Genomic DNA, 17,044 nt, shown 5'->3' with positions numbered 1-17,044 from the left:
TGAAGGGTTCACCACCATGAACTCTTGAAGATCATGCATTGAAGTGTTGTTTCAAGAGTGGAATCTTAGTGTTTCTAATGGAAAACAAGAAGATAGAAGAGATACATACGTTTTGGTAGCTTTGAGTAGTGTTCACGGTTGAAGAAGTTGAGAGAGAATGGGTTGTGTTCACGGCTAGGGTTGAAGAGGTTGAAAAAGTGAAGAAAATGAGCCAATTTCCTACATATATGAGTAGTTCAAGGCCAAGTGAGGGTTCACGGCCGTGAACTCATTTTGATGGTGATTCCGGCTTGATTGCAACTCATAGAACTCAAGTTAATACTTCTTAACACTCAATCCTTGAGTGTACTAGGCTTAGAAACTCTGAAATAGACCCTTAACACATCATAAAGGTAACAGAAACAAGTCAGACTTTTGATTGATTGAAGTGGCTAACAAGGTAGAAATTTTCGGGTTGTCACATCATCCCCCTGATAGATGGAATTTCGTCCCGAAATAAGCTTTCTTAGCAGTACTCTTGGGGTCGTGCTCCTCTGAATGATAGATTATCCACTCGTAGATCCGACCAACTTTTCCTTGACGCTCATGATAGTATTCATACCTGGTCCACCTATCATCACCTCGTGTATACAAGTCGTATATAATTAGGATTAGTAAGACGGCCGGATGTGCGACTCTGCCCCAGGTCCATAACCAAACAAGGAATAGTAGATAGGGCGGAAACATACATACTAAATCAGCATAATCATAATTATATACCACCCTCGCATATACACTTAATAGTGATAGGTGGGATGTATTCGTCCTTAGCCTCTGTGCTTGAACTTGATCTGTTGGACGAGTGGTAGTTCGGGAAGGTCTGTTGAGTATATGCGGCAAGGTTTCGGAGGGCAAGGTACTCCTCACATGAGTACTTCGGGGTTTAGAATACAAGAGACAATTGTGAGGTCTGGGTCGGGTGGTCGTTAAGAGTGACGAGGTTTTCGTTAGTCTGTCGATTAGGGCGATGGATTTTTGAAACACATGAACTTAGTATGTTGAGGACAACGCCAATCCACGACGAATGATGACGAAGGACTCTTTATAGAAACACATGTTAGGCCGATTTGAAAGAAACGTTTGTTATACGATGGTGTATACCGAGTGTGCTCGACAATGTATTCTATGTAGGCTTTCTAGTGCTTTCATTTTTCTCCTTGATATTACCACCGTCACATATCGTACCGCGATAAGCGAGTGCTAACAGTGAAAGTGCCTTGATAACTAGTATCGATACTCTATATTATGATCCTCCTTGGTGCCTCTATGATCGCCTGACATATACAAGTTATGTATAATTAATATGAATAAGACGGTTGACTAAGTGAATCTGCCCTAAATCCACAACCAAACAAGGAACAGGAAATGAGGCGGAATCACTCACTCTTAGTCTGCAAAATCTTAGCTATGCACAACCCTGATGTACATACTAAGCCATCATAGCTCACCTGTACGGATCTTTAGTTCTCTTATGAATGTCGTGACTTGTTCAGACGAGTTAATAATTTATAATTACTTTTAAATTTCCCCCCAAGTTTTAATATTAATATTAATATAAACTAAAAAAAATTTAAAGAAATTTTTATTTAGGAGACGTACCGCTGTTCACTGGTGATTCTGGGGCAATTTCTCCTGCGCTGATCATCAGAATTCGTCCATCCGCGCTTGAGTTCTTCGTTATCGGGCAATCCCTCTTGTAGTGCCCAGTCTCACCACAACCATAGCAGGTCTGGTTTACTTCAACTCCGGGGATTTGGGAGATCGGTTGTGCCGTCGCCTTGTAGAAACAGACAGTGTTCCCCTTCCTACGGCAGTTCAGGCACTGCATTTCCCAGCATACTCCAGTGTGGTGGTAGTTACACTTACCACACTTCGGGAGAGTTCCAGCATATCTATTGACAAATGCTGGAGCGGTAGGTGTTGTGGGGGCGTGTACGGTAACCACTTGTTGCTCCTGCGGGGGTTCCTGTGTCGTTCTCTCCTTCCTCTTGTTCCCCGACTTCCATTTATAGTCCCCTCCCTTTATTGGCTCGGGAACGGGGACTACCACGCCATGGCGGACTCCATGGTCAATGAGTCTATGGGCCAGGCGTTTGGCGCTTTCGAAGGTAGTTAGGTTAGAAGACAGTACATCCCCCTGAATCGGGGTAGATAAACCCCATATGTACTTTTCTATCTTCTTACTCTCTGGGGTAACCATCCCGGGGCACAGCGCTGCCAGGTCGCTAAACCTGTCAGTGTAGGCCACTATGTCTGAGCCGACCATGGTATGCTCCCATAGCTCTTGCTCCAGCTTTTTAACTTCGCCCCTAGGGCAGTATTCTTCCAACATCATCTCTTTCAGGTTCTCCCAACCCATCGAGTTAGCCACTGATAGGGTCAGTGACTTAACATGGCTATTCCACCATGTTAGGGCTCTGTCGGAGAAGGTGCAGGCATCAAACTTCACTTTGCTCCCTTCTGGGCACAGACAAATTTTGAAGACCAAATCTTTTTTCTCGAACCATCGAATCAGAGCAATGACTCCCCCATTTCCATTAAAGGATTTGGGTTTGCAGTTCATGAAGTCCTTATACGAACACTCTCGTGGGTGTACGTGGGTAACTCCGGGGTTAGTTAGGTGGGTACCTCTACCAGATCCACTGCTACTACTTTCGCGGGTGTGAGTTATAGTAGCTGTTACTGCGGCTGTTACCGCTGCTTGGAGAGCAGCAGGATCAAATTGTGGTGGTGGAGGCGGTGGTGGATTCTCTGTTGTGTTATTGACTACGCGCCTTATAGGTCTACCGCGAGGCATCTTTTGCTAAAATGAATACAAAGATGAAACGGAGATAAGTCTATAGCAGTGGTTATAAGTCGAATGTTGAATAACTAAGTTATCCTAGTTCTGAATGTATCCGGTTCTGACTTTCATAGGGTTCTGAAAAATAATTCATAAAGGGAGTCTATATAAAACAAACTTTATGAATCAGAAGTGGCTATCCTCGAATGAATTTCTGTGAATTGAATAATTGTTACTAGTTGTACGAAAAGAAATAATCCTAACACATAATGTGAGTAGTGTATCCACTAGCTCACTAAGCCATTTAAGGTTATTATTTATTAGTGTGACACATAAGACGTTTGGTTTCTTCGGCTGATCCTTGTTTGAAAAACTCCATATGAACCTCTTCTTGTTCCTCCTTGACTCCTCTGCTGACTGCTATGATGGAGTGGTTACATCTATATGGGTTTGTCGTGCGAGAATGGAAGTGTCTAAAGAATCTATGAGATTAAGTGAAACATTATGGGGTGATCCTTACAGGGTCCTCCTATAATTGTGTAGTGTACACAAGTTGTATAATTTAAGATTAAATAAACCTTCGAATAAGTGATCCTACTCTAAAACCACAACCAAACAAGGAACAGGAGGTAGAGCATAGATCACAAATTCTAAGTCTATAAAATCTCAATTATATAAAACCTTGGGAGTATACATTCCAAAATTATAGACCTACCCGTAAGGGTCTTTTAAATTCTCACATAAGTTATTTATAGTGCCTAAAATACTCCTATAGTATTTTAATGTAATGAACTTGGTATGTTTTAAACTTGTTGTTATCTGATAGTATCATAAAATACTCCTATAGTATTTTAACTTTATGTTCCGATCTAGAAATCCCTTGTGTATAGAGTTAGGTAAGTTTTAAGACTGTTGCAACACCACATCACTCCCAAACACATGTTGGTCATATCTCAAATGAATATAGTTGATCAGGATATATTGATCCCAAATATGATTACATAACTGTCCAGGTTTGACCGCAGTATCCAACCTTTAAATACTTCTATTCTGTTCTTCTTGTGATACTTGTTCTAGTATGTATATATGTATGCAGGTATGTAAACTTTTATAAGAATATTGTTATATTTTAAAAATATACTTTTAGTCAGAGCACTTCGGGCCCATTGTATTTATAGTTGTATATATTTTATAGGTTGATATACTTAGTTCACTATAAACAATGCTCTGATACCAATCTCTGACACCCCCAAACAGGAACGGCGGAAACGTTCGGGGGTGGAGGACGTCATGCTTAGTATCACAACACATGCATCATAGTAATCAAAGTAACAACGACCATTGTATAAATAATAAAGTGTTTACAATGCATTAGATTCACAAAAGATTGACTCCAAAGTAAATAACAAAACAAGACATGAAGCTATATGCTCCATCTTCTGAATCCTAGTGTGCGTACCTGTCTACTAGTTTCCTGAGAATACAAGTTATTTTAAAAGAGTAGATCAGCATTTAAGCTGGTGAGTTCATAAGTATTTTAGTGATGAAAAGTAAACTGTAAGTTCTTTTAGAAAAGTTCGTTTGTTCCTCTAGAAAATCCTATATTTTCTGATGTGTTGAAAGATAAGTAAAAATGACTCTAAAATTCCTTCTATGAGTACTAAATGGATACAAGTTATATAAAACCCAGAGTAAACAGACAATCGATTGTGTGAATCTTCCCTAAGCCCACAACCAAACAAGGAACATGAAATGAGGCAGAAGTCACATATCCTATTGTTTGTTAGATCTTCATTGTATATAACCCTGGCGTATTCATTTGGTACTTACAGAGTTAACTGTAATAGTTCCTTTATATTTTATGAAAACATTCTTTAAGAAAATCATATATTTCCTTTAATAAAAATGGTAACTACAATAATTCCTTCTATAATCACTTAGTTTATACTAGCTATATATAATCTAATATCGAACGGACAGTTGAATGTGTGAATTTGCCCTAAGCCCATAATCAAACAAGGAACATGAAATAAGGCGGAAAGCACACATTCCACTGCCTATCGGATATTAACTATATATAACCCTGATGTATAAGCTAAGATATTATAGAATTAACCATTTAAGGTCCTTTAAGTTATATTGGTTTTAATAATGTGTATCAAACCTTTTATTCACAAGTTTCTAGTTTTATCTACTTAATGTTCTATCTGAAAAGTATGTTTTTGTACTAGAAAACGGTATACTGAATTTGTATGCTATGACCTGACCCATACATGTTACTCCCTATGATTACTTGGTGTATACAGGATATATATACATCAAGATCGAATAGATAGTAGACTGTGTTTATCTGCTCTAAGCCCACAACCAAACAAGGAACAAGAAATGAAGCGGAAAGCACACATCCTACTGCCTGTCGGATCTGATTTATATATATACCCCTAATGTATCCATCAAGGAATCATAAAGTTAGCATTATAGCCCCCCTTCTAACTGAATGTTCATGTTACTAGTAAGTTATGTGGCGTTGTTCTATTGATTAGGAAGACTACTAGAAGTAATGAAATCTTGTACTCTAAACGCCTCAGTCGATACTGTTGTGAGTTTTATATATTGCTATTTACTATTGTCCGGTACTTTGTAGATGTACCCTTTTTAAGTAAAATCCAGTACTTTGTAGATGTACCCCATATATCACTCGGTACTTTGTAGATGTACCCCATATATATAACCTGGTACTTTGTAGATGCACCACATATATATAACCTTATACCATGTTTATTATCATCTTTTGTTTTGAACAATGAGTTAATGATACGTTCCCTTCCTAGGTTACTGGGAGTGTAAAGTATAAGTATGTAAATCATGATTTGTTCCTCTGTTCTAGAATATAGTATGTTCCTTCCTGTTCTAGTTATAGTATGAATTGAACCGTAAACTATACCTATTATAGTTTACTAGTATGTTTGTTTGAACTGTTACTGGCCTGTAGAAAAGACTCAACTAGCTACTGAGTTAAACATGTACTTTAAAATGGAGTTTTATAAACAACAAACTAATATCTTTAAAAAAAGTTTTTGAATTGTTTTGATCACTTACAAAAGCATAAGAAATCTTTTAATGTGATGGTTATCACAGGTAAATATTTACACAATATCATTGTGTTCAACTTGTATTCCCCCCCCCCCCTTAAAATCATTTAAAAACATTTAAAAGATAGATTATAGGGGTATGAACTCACCTTATGTGGGTGATTTAATTGAAGATTCGAGTAAGGATGAGAAATTCCACGAATGAAGTCTTGAGACACAAACGAGTCCTAAATGACATATAATGGTATATATTGGCATGTAATTAGTGTTTATAACCACTAAAGTGTAAGGGAAACAACCTTAGAAACTAGGAAACACTCATAATGGAGTGTTAGAATCACATGTGATTGAATGAAAGGAGTTCACGGCCAAACAATGGATTGTTCACGGCCATAGAACACATGATGTGTTCACGGCCCAACCTTGATCCTTTGAAGGGTTCACGGTCATGGATGAAGTGATCACGACCCATGCATGAATCTATGAAGGGTTCACGACCCCATGAAGGGTTCACGGCCGTGAACTCTTGAAGATCATGCATTGAAGTGTTGTTTCAAGAGTGGAATCTTAGTATTTCTAATGGACAACAAGAAGATAGAAGAGATACTTACGTTTTGGTAGCTTTGAGTAGTGTTCACGGTTGAAGAAGTTGAGAGAGAATGGGTTGTGTTCACGGCTAGGGCTGAAGAGGTTGAAAAGTGAAGAAAATGAGCCAATTTCCTATATATATGAGTAGTTCACGGCCTAGTGAGGGTTCACGGCCATGAACTCATTTTGATGGTGTTTCTAGCTTGATTGCAACTCATAGAACTCAAGTTAATACTTCTTAACACTCAATCCTTGAGTGTACTAGGCTTAGAAACTCTGAAACAGACCCTTAACACAACATAAAGGTAACAAAACAAGTCGGACTTTTGATTGATTGAATTGACTTTCAACGTAGAAATTTTCGGGTTGTCACAGTACCCATCTGAAGGGAAAATACAAAGGCACCATATTGCATGCAGTTGCCATGGATGCCAACGATCAGATATTGCCTATTGGGTATGGAATTTACGCAAAAGAGAAAACGGATTTTTAAACATGGTTCCTTGAAAAACTACATGAATGCATTGGTGATTTGGAAGGTCTGACGTTGGTAATGGACAGGGCTTCATCAATTGTTGTAAGTATTCAAAATGTTTTCCCAAATACTCAACATGGCTTCTGTGGTTTTAATCTAATAGGAAATATAGTGCACACCTTTGGAAAAAATAAAAAAAACAACAATTTTGTTTTGGAAGCTTGTAAGAGCTTACAAGACCACTGAGTTTGAACAGTATTGGGGGAGACTTTGTACTCTTAGACCAGATGTAGTGGCGTACCTTAGTCAAATTCTACGTGATGAATGGACTAGATCGCATTTCCCTACCATGAGGTACGATTATTTGACCTCAAACAGTGCAGAGTCCATGAATGTTGTATCAAAAGATGCTAGGAAGTTGCCTATATTACCACTTTTTGAGTTCTTTCATGCGCTTATGCAGAAATGGTTCTATCAACGTCGGCTGGCTGCATGTATGACAAATTTTTTGTCAAATTGAACAATAAATGCCATATATAATGATATATCATTGTTTTAACATAAAAAGTACAACAATACTTATGAAGTGGGCTGAAGCTATGGTTAAAAAAATAAAGATGGGATAACAGGATAGTCGGTATCTGGTGTTGACAATGCAACTTATCAAGTCCATGACTTCAAAAGTGGTGGCATAGTTGACTTGAGGCAAAAGACTTGTTCTTGCAATTATTGGCAACTAACTGGTTTGCCTTATGGTCTGTGATAATGGTTTTAACGCATTTGAAAAACGAAAACTGTGGGCATATGGCTATAGATGCTTATAAAATTGAAACGTATCGAAGAACGTACGAGGAGGCCGTGTACCCCCTACCAGACCATGGTGATTGGGAGGTTACTAATGACCTTATGGTTGTTAACCCTCTAGTAATGGAAATACGTCAAGCGGGTAGACCGAAAACACCAACCGTATCCCCTCACAAGGTGAGGAACCGAAAATAAGAAGATGTAGTAGATGTCATAGTACAACACATAATGCAAGGACGTGTAAGGAAATTGTCCCAAAGAAGCAAAATAAAAGTAGAAAACGTAGTGGGGCTTCAGGAAGTGAGACAAAAGCGAGAGAAGACGAAGGGACGCAAGCGACAGAAAACCAATGGAAGCAGGAGACAGAAATCCAAGGGACGCATGAGACAGAAAACTTAGGGACGCAAGCAACAGAAAACCAAGGGATGCAAGGCTCACAAAACCAATTGACAAAATACGAAGACGGAACATACTTTCCGTGGTTTGATTTGAATGAATGATGTTTATTCTAAAATGTGTTTATTATGACGTTTGTATAAGACAAAAAAAACTAGTATTCCAACAAACTTTTGCATTACTATTTCATCAACTCCGCAGCAAAGTACTCTTAATTTCGCAATACTGTTTGCTCTACTCTGTATCAAATAGTGTTCGTTCCGCAATACTAATATTTTATTATATAAAAATTACTGTTTCATCCAATGTTTTAAAAACCTGTTTTTTAGTTGAACCAATATGGTTACCGATTCCCGGTTTAACCGGTTCGCCCGCCGGGTCAATCGGTTTCTATAATTTTCATCTTTTTTCCTTTTTTCCTACACATACATGCATATATAAATCATGAATTTGACGTTTACTAGTTCAAACATTAGAAATATACATAAAAATAAGTTGTAGATCAATCTAAATACATTAAAATAACACATAACGATAAGTTTTAGTGTTTTACATCAATCCGTATACGTCAAAAAGAAAATAAAATATAATAATGAAACAACATATAGTTTTAGATGAATACAAACACATCAAAAAAAACTTGATAACATTTACCACATGTTTTTATTTAAAGAAAACTAAATAGATTTGAAAAAAATCACCAAGGTTTTTATTCAAATGGTTCTTTCCATGTGTTTTTATTTGCTTTAACCGGTTCAACCGGTTTATTTTGTCCGGTTCAACCGGGTTTTTCTAAAAACCGGCCGGTTCAATCCGGTTCAAAAATCAACATAAGACTGGTGATAGTTGAACTGCTCTCTCCTCCGGTTCCCGGTCCAACCGGTTCGACCGGCCGGTTCAAACCGGTTTTTAAACATTGGTTTCATCAGTAATGATTTTACTATAAAATCACTTTAGAATGTGTATAATTTCATCTACTTATCACCCTTTCTTTCATTCATTTTTCTGAACACCATCAAATTTTCACTCACAATTGTTTCCAGACCATGGAGTGTTGAGGAGATCGTACGTCTAACACATGCATATATTACTATGTACGAGAGCATCGGTGTGAATGATCCAAGTTTTTGGACCCGTTTAACTTATACCTACAACGCTGATCCTCAAACCGCTGCAGGAAACTATCGTAACATCGTTGCTGTCACAGCTAAATGGTATGAAGTAAAAAAAGAAATTTTTTTATTCAATGATCTTTATAACAAAATTGATGACGCACGGCTTAATGAAGACGAGGAAGTGATCTTGGAGGCGACGAAAGAGGAATACAAATCCATTAGCGATGGGTCAGAATTCGAGTATGAAGCCCCTTGGAATATTATAAAAGATCTCCCGTACTTTTAATGTTTTTGTAGTACGTTATTTTGATGTAGTTGGTTTTTATTAGGTTATTTAGATGTATTTGGTTATTTTAAGGTTATTTATATGTACTATTTTGTATAAGGTTATTTTTATGTAATTGGTTTTTATTACATTGTTTTCATCGTCTGCGTAACACATGGAAACAGATACAAATACGTTGACTTGTTTTCTACTTTATTATAGAAACTACAAACACTACAAACACTACAAATACATGGAAACAGATAAGACAGCCCTTACAAATAATAAGATAAAACAGTAGAAAACATTACGCATAAAATATTACTGTCTACATGAAATACTGGTTTTTTTTTCACCACATTCCAAACGTCATCATATTCGAACTCACTTACATCACGCTCTATCATGTAATGCTCTTTAACAACTTGTAAAAGTTCTTCATCGTCTGTGTAAAAACATGGCATATTTTTAATATAATTATACCATCGATTGAACCATGTGATTTTTTCCTTTAATTTCATCCACTTAGTAACAACATATTCTTTAAGTCGATGTTGTCCTTTTCCCATCTCATGGTTGAACAAAGCTGTTATGCTGGTCCATTCATCACCTACAAGGCAATGAGGGGGAGCTATTGGTGTTACACCATCGTTAACGTTCATCCAACATCATGTTAGGACCATCACCTCTGTGTTGTCGTCCATGGACGTGGAGCATCGGCCGATGTCGTTGTATTTGAAGAAGTTGGTACATTAGTGGACATTTCAGAATAAAGGTGTGAGTTTATTAAAGAATAAATGATTACTTAAATAAGAAAAACGACTATTGAAACAGCTCTGCGGACTGACAAACAGCTCTGCGGAATGACAAACAGCTCTGCGGACTGACAAACAGCTCTGCGGAATGACAAACAGCTCTGCAGACTGACAACAACCTCTGCAGACTTACAAACAGCTCTGCGGAATGACAAAAAGCTCTGCGGATTCGTAAATAGTTCTACGGAATAATGAATACAGATTCCATTTAAATTGGACAACCATTTTAATTTTAGAAGTTGTGGAAAGTTGTGAAAATGAGTTCCTTCAATGAGGTGTTAAAAAAAGTTTCTCCAACCTACCGATTTTCTTTCATAATCTGCAAAAAACCAATCCTAACACATTCACGTGCATTAAGAAATATATATACGATCGTTTCCAATTTTGTTTTGTGGTATTGGGATGCGTGGTATGTAATCCTTTTATACTAATTTTTTTGTTATTTGAAGTTGTTAAATGGCTACTATTCTTATTTTTTATTACAGATGAGTACGTTTCTCACGTCTATGATACCAATCATATTCGTTGGTCACGTACCTCTAACTGGGACTTACATAACATCCGTGTACATTGCAGCTGCTTTAGATGGAAATCATGAACCCCTACTTAGAGCAGTGGCTTTGGGAACCATAAACTGTGACGAGTCATGGGTATGGTTCATGAGGAGGCTGAAAGAATGTTTAGGTGACAGTATGGAAGCTGGTTTCATAAGCCATATGCCTGACTCCATAGACTTCGCAATACTTGAATTCTAATGTATGGATGACAACTAATATTAGTTTGTATTTACTTCTATGTTAACCTTAGTTTTGGTCCGTTGGCGCTGTTATCTTTTAATAAATAATGTGTAACTTTTAATTAATAATATTTACCTTTTAAAAAATAATTGTAATATATGGATCATAATATTTGGTTAAAGACAGCTCTGCGGACCGACAAAAAGCTCTGCGGACTGACAAACAACACTGTGGAGTTGAAGGGTGTATAAATAGTCATAGATGATCATTGAATTTTTCGTAAAGTGTTACATTTTTTTTTGAATTTTAATATGAGTTCATCTTCAAATTTCTATATTTGCTCGTGCAACGAAGTTGATTGTTACTATTGTGATCCGATAGATCCTTTTCTTGCACCGTCACCAAACATGAGAGGGTCATATATGTCTGATGATACTTTGCAACAATTGCAATGGGCTGAAGAACAACAAAAAATAGATAAACAGTCATCTCGGGCTCTCACTGACTGTCGTGACATCATTGCGGCAGAGTGCAAAGAGACTGAGATAAGGATGCAGATTAATAAAAATAAAATCAAAGAGCATGAAGAATGGATAAAAAAAGATTAAGAAGAGTATCAAAATGACTGAAAATGGCTTGCTGAGAAGGATGCAGAAATGATAGATCTTGGGCGGCAAAAGGATCGTTTTGAAGAAAAAAATAAGAATTATGGGTGACTATATAACAATGGAGAAAGATAAGTATCCATTGCAGTTCCCTTAAGTTAAGTTCTGTTGTTGTACGTTAATTTTGTGTTTTTGGTTTGTTTTATGTATTATCGTCGACTTTAAGTTATTTTATGAAATTCACTCTACTAGTAATGAAGCACCATATAACCATAAAACAACCTGCTAGTTTTAAAAAAGTAATAAAACTACACAATCCAACAACACAATCAACCTCTAGTTGCCCAAATAACTTCTGCCATCCTACTACGGTAATTAAATCCCATATCTCGAGCAGGCTTGTTTGTCTCCACTTTCACACCCGATGCAAGCATTTCCATGAACATGCACACATATACTCCACAATCTCCTCTACCCCCTTTTTCCTGCTGTGGGACGTTTTCACCTTCAACAAATTCCAACGAAGTAGCTTTCTGTCTATCAGGAAAATGCTTCCAATATGAAATTTTGTCTAGTTCACTTAAAATATTATCACCAAGGTTTCGAAAAAACCGTTTTCCTTATACTCTTTGAAGTAACCACACCAATGAGCAGAATCGTATATGGTCACTTTCCATGTAATGAGATTCAACTCCGCCAAAAACCAATGAATTTGCGGGACGTTGATTGGATTTAAAACTTGCATAAAAAAAGTTAAATTATATATATATATATATATATATATATATATATATATATATATATATATATATATATATATCCATATTCTAATAAAAGAATAGTTTTATTCTCCTTTTGACACGTGTCACCATATTAGGCCTTCTAATTAATGTATATTTTTTTCTTTTTTTGTCATGTGTCATCCTATTATGTCTTTTAATTAATACATGCCACTTGTCAACCTATTGATTTTCCATTTCAAATTTTAAAATTTAAATTTTCCACCCTTATTACATTAAATTAATAACATTAAAATAAAAATAAAAATAAAATTAATATAAAATATAAAGTGATGTAATTTTATATATTTATTTAAATCAATGATTATATTTTTATATAATTAAAAAAATCTCTTAATTAATAATTTTTTTAAAATAAGTAATTAATAATTTTGAGTTTTTACTATAAAAGTTTAATTAATTTTGTAACCGTGGTTCCCACAGGTTATAAACTAGTATATATATATATATATATATATATATATATATATATATATATATATATATATATATATATATATATATATATATATATATATATATATAAAATAGTGATGTACCCGCGCGATGCGGCGGTGACGATTAGTTTATTTCGGTGAATATTTTCATTACATCGGTGTTGTTTTAGATTCAAAATGAATGGACGTTGTTGTTCTGTGTTAGAAAATTATGTTTATGTTTTGCAGTGAAATACTATTATATTATTGGTTTTGGTTAAAAAGAAAAGTATGTTGTCGTATTTGGTTAAAAATGCTAGTAACTTAGTCTTTTTAGCTAAAAATAAAACTATATGACTTTTTTTAGATACAAATAAAAGTATGTTGTTGTCTTCGGATAAAAATATAAAGAAGCATGATGTTTTTTTTAAAGTAGACTATAATGAAAAGCTTAAACTCGAATCAAATAACAAATTTGAGGCTTGAAACTTGACTTTTGCTTAGCTAATGCTTAATTTTTAAGCTCATAAAACAAATGATACACCACTTGTTCAGCTAGTGCTTAATTTTTAAGCTCATAAAACAAATGCTACACCACTTGTTGATTCTATTACTAATTTTAATTTCTAGTTTTATGATTAGCTTTTAATTATACTAAAGTTTAATTTATTGTTTCTAATACATAATGTTCTATTATATTTTTTTTATTTATAGTTGTTCATGCTTCATCATATATGTTTTAGATTTTTTTTTCTTCAGATTTTTCATTTGTATATATTTAGTTAACAAATAAATCAAAGTCGTACGTGTAATATAAAGATCGGTTTTTATTACTTACCATGCTTTTGAAAATTGTTCGGTTCTTTTGTTTAGTTTTTTTTTGTATATCTTTGTAAATTCAATTTCAATCAAAAAATTAAACATAGATAAAATATTGTTTTAACAACAAAATCAAAGTCGTCTTTTAAGTAATATAGATCTTGCTTGTAAGTTTTGAAAATGGGGTTAGATTTTTTGGTTTAACAGCCGAAATAACTCTTTAATTTAATTATTAATACTTTGTTTTATTTTTCAAAACAATCAATGTATAATACTTTTGATTCTGTAAATTAACTATATAATTTGAGTTTTGATTAGTTTAACCACTTAGTTTCTAAAAATATATATATTAACTAAAATAATATGATTATACAATTAAAACTATGTTTACTTTTAAATAAAAAACCAATTTTAACGAAAAAAAACATTTATTTTGATTGAGAGAAGTTACAACACATATTATTCTAATATGGAGAGAAATTACGTATATAGTTTACAAACTATCACATGCACCCACCAAACAACTATTTTTTTTTCTATTTTTATAGCAATGTTTTTTCACTAAAAATTCTGTAAATGCTACAAATGATGTTGCTAATAGACGAGAGGATTTTAGTAATTGCAAGTTTGAATCTATTTTTTGTGTTCCAAAAGACTGGTGACACAAATTTTAGCAAAAGTTAGTACATATAATCTTCAACTTATAACTAACCCAAAGAGAGTAATGGTCTAAATTTTTCATGTGAAGCTCCAGCTTGGATCATAAAATCAAGAGCCAATTAAGCATAAAATCAACAAGTAAATGTTAATGCAATTTTTACTCTAGAATCACAATTTTTTTCTGTATTATCTCATTAACAACTACCAATTCTTGATTTCGTTTTTCAAATTTACAATGAGATTTAAATAACTACCAACAAAACTTGAACAAAACAAATACATACAAACCAAAAAAAGCAAACAACCGTAACATCTTTATCAAACCAAAACATATCTTTATCTCATGTTTCATGCCTGTTTTTTCAAAAAAAACATCAAGAGCAAAATCGTCCAACTTCACATATCTCATTAAATCTGCCCTCACTCAAAACAACGGATCCACATTTTTTTGAACACCTGATCTACATAACAACTTATTTTCAACATGGAACCATTTGTACCTATACAAATTTACATCTAAAATTAAGACAAAACTCAGTAAACAACAAAAGTTTAAAAAAGATGAAAACCCAATAACATAAAGATTGAAACAAACATTAAAAGTTTAAATCATTGTAGCCAGTAATATTTAGACTTCTAATTTGACAAATAAAAACTGGCTCCGCAACATTTAGAACTTTAAAGAACTAAATCCAGTAAAGAATAACTTACTGCACCATTTGCAAAAGTTCATCCACCAAAACTCCTTTTCTACTTGAGTGGTTGGATTAAAATTCGTTCTAGCACCCATGACTGTTATATTGTCAAGAACAGTAAAATAATCAGATTGTGCATATTGAAAGACATAGAAAACAACAAAATCAATCATGACAGACATAACCTTCACAAGTGTGTACAAATTGGATAAATGAATAGACACAATTATCTCATATGCAAGATATACATGTTAAATGGATAACTGTAGTATTTAGATAAAACTGTGGAGCAAACAATAACGCATGAAAATTAGAAAATTAGTTTGTATAGCACTAATATTTGGGAGGCTTCCTGGTATACAGTTTCAATTAAAAACAGAACGAAGGGAAATAAAAATCCAAAAAAGATCAATAAAGTAAGAACATGTCGTCAATCTTGGTTCATCTAACCTGAAATCAATCTTGGTTCATCAACCGCAACTACAAAAAATACAAGGAACCAGAAAATAAAAAGATAGAGATCAATAAATGAATAAAATAAAAGCATCATACATATTTTATACTATGATTACTTAGTCATTAGCAATTGAGGTAGCGACGACCGAGGAGGGATGTGAGAGAGAGAGAGATAAACATTAGCATGCAAAAGGATAGATACCGATATGGATGTGCTGCGATGGGAGTAGGTGTAACTAATAGCAGACATCACGATTGTGCCAACCAAACCTTGAAGTACGTGCAGGGAGAAACATAGTCTTTGCATTCTTCAGTAAAATAGAGAGACAGAGGGTAAGATGATTTGGTTAGAGAGAGAAGTAAGATGAAGGTCTTGGTCTCCATGGTAGGTGATCTTAGCGGCGACAAATGGTGGTGTGAGGTAGTGAGTTTAGGGCTTTAGAATTGGAACAGTTTGGTTTGAAGCGGGATTAGGGTTTCTTTTTTGCTTTAAAGGATGCGGAAAGGAAATGGAACGTCGGGGATCCAAGAACACAAGGGTCATACAGTTTTTTATAGAGTTTTGATGTTGTAAGGTGAAGCGTCTATTTCATCCCGTGTCCGATTAGAGTCTCTTCCAGCTGTTCACTCATAAGTAAAATACCTTCTTTGAATTAAGCTTTTCCGATTATACACAAACAACGATGATCCATAGAGCTTATCCTACTTTTACTGAAAAAGGGGTCAGTCTTCCGGTGAGTAACAGCAGCATCGGTAAGGGCAGCATGTGGCCGATCAGGATAAATGGTTTTAGAGAAACGTTTACAGAAAAAAACAACATAGGAATCACATTTGAAAGAGAGATAGAGAGATTTAAACAACTTTACCTTCGTCATTGGCCATGATAGAGGGAATATGGGTGGCCTCGACAGTGGTAGGCTTGGCGGCGGAGTTAGCTGGATGGTGGTGGGTTTTTAGGTAGTGGTTATTGTTGAGGACCCGGCGGCAAAGCCGCGAAGGCAAAATATTGTGGGTACTGTGGGAGCGTGAAGGTTAGAAATGTTATTAGGGTTTTGATTTAAACGGAAGGGTAGGAGAACGAAGCGTCTAAAACGGAGAAATGATTTAATCTATATGAAAATCGGGGTATCCGATCCATGTGATATGGGTTTTGGGTTTGCATGCTTTTATGGGTTATATTTTAAGCTTAATTTGTAGTACTTGAATCTTATTGGTTTAATCTTATTCACCTGGATCACCATCTATTCAATCTTAACCATCCAAAAAAAAATCCAATGGACAAAAATTCATCTTCTTATTTTTAAGACTTTGTCTTAAAATTTGATGATGTATGCATTATAAAGTAGTTATATATATATATATATATATATATATATATATATATATATATATATATATATATATATATAATTTTAAAATTGTATGATATATAATAAATATATTAACTCGATCAATATCCTTCCAGTGAGGTCCGCCAACCTTCCC

The sequence above is a fragment of the Lactuca virosa genome, chromosome 7, assembly GCF_052849685.1.
Source record: "Lactuca virosa cultivar CGN04683 chromosome 7, Lactuca_virosa_CGN04683_v6, whole genome shotgun sequence".
Taxonomy (NCBI): Eukaryota; Viridiplantae; Streptophyta; class Magnoliopsida; order Asterales; family Asteraceae; genus Lactuca; species Lactuca virosa.
Note: the sequence above shows the minus strand (reverse complement) of the source record.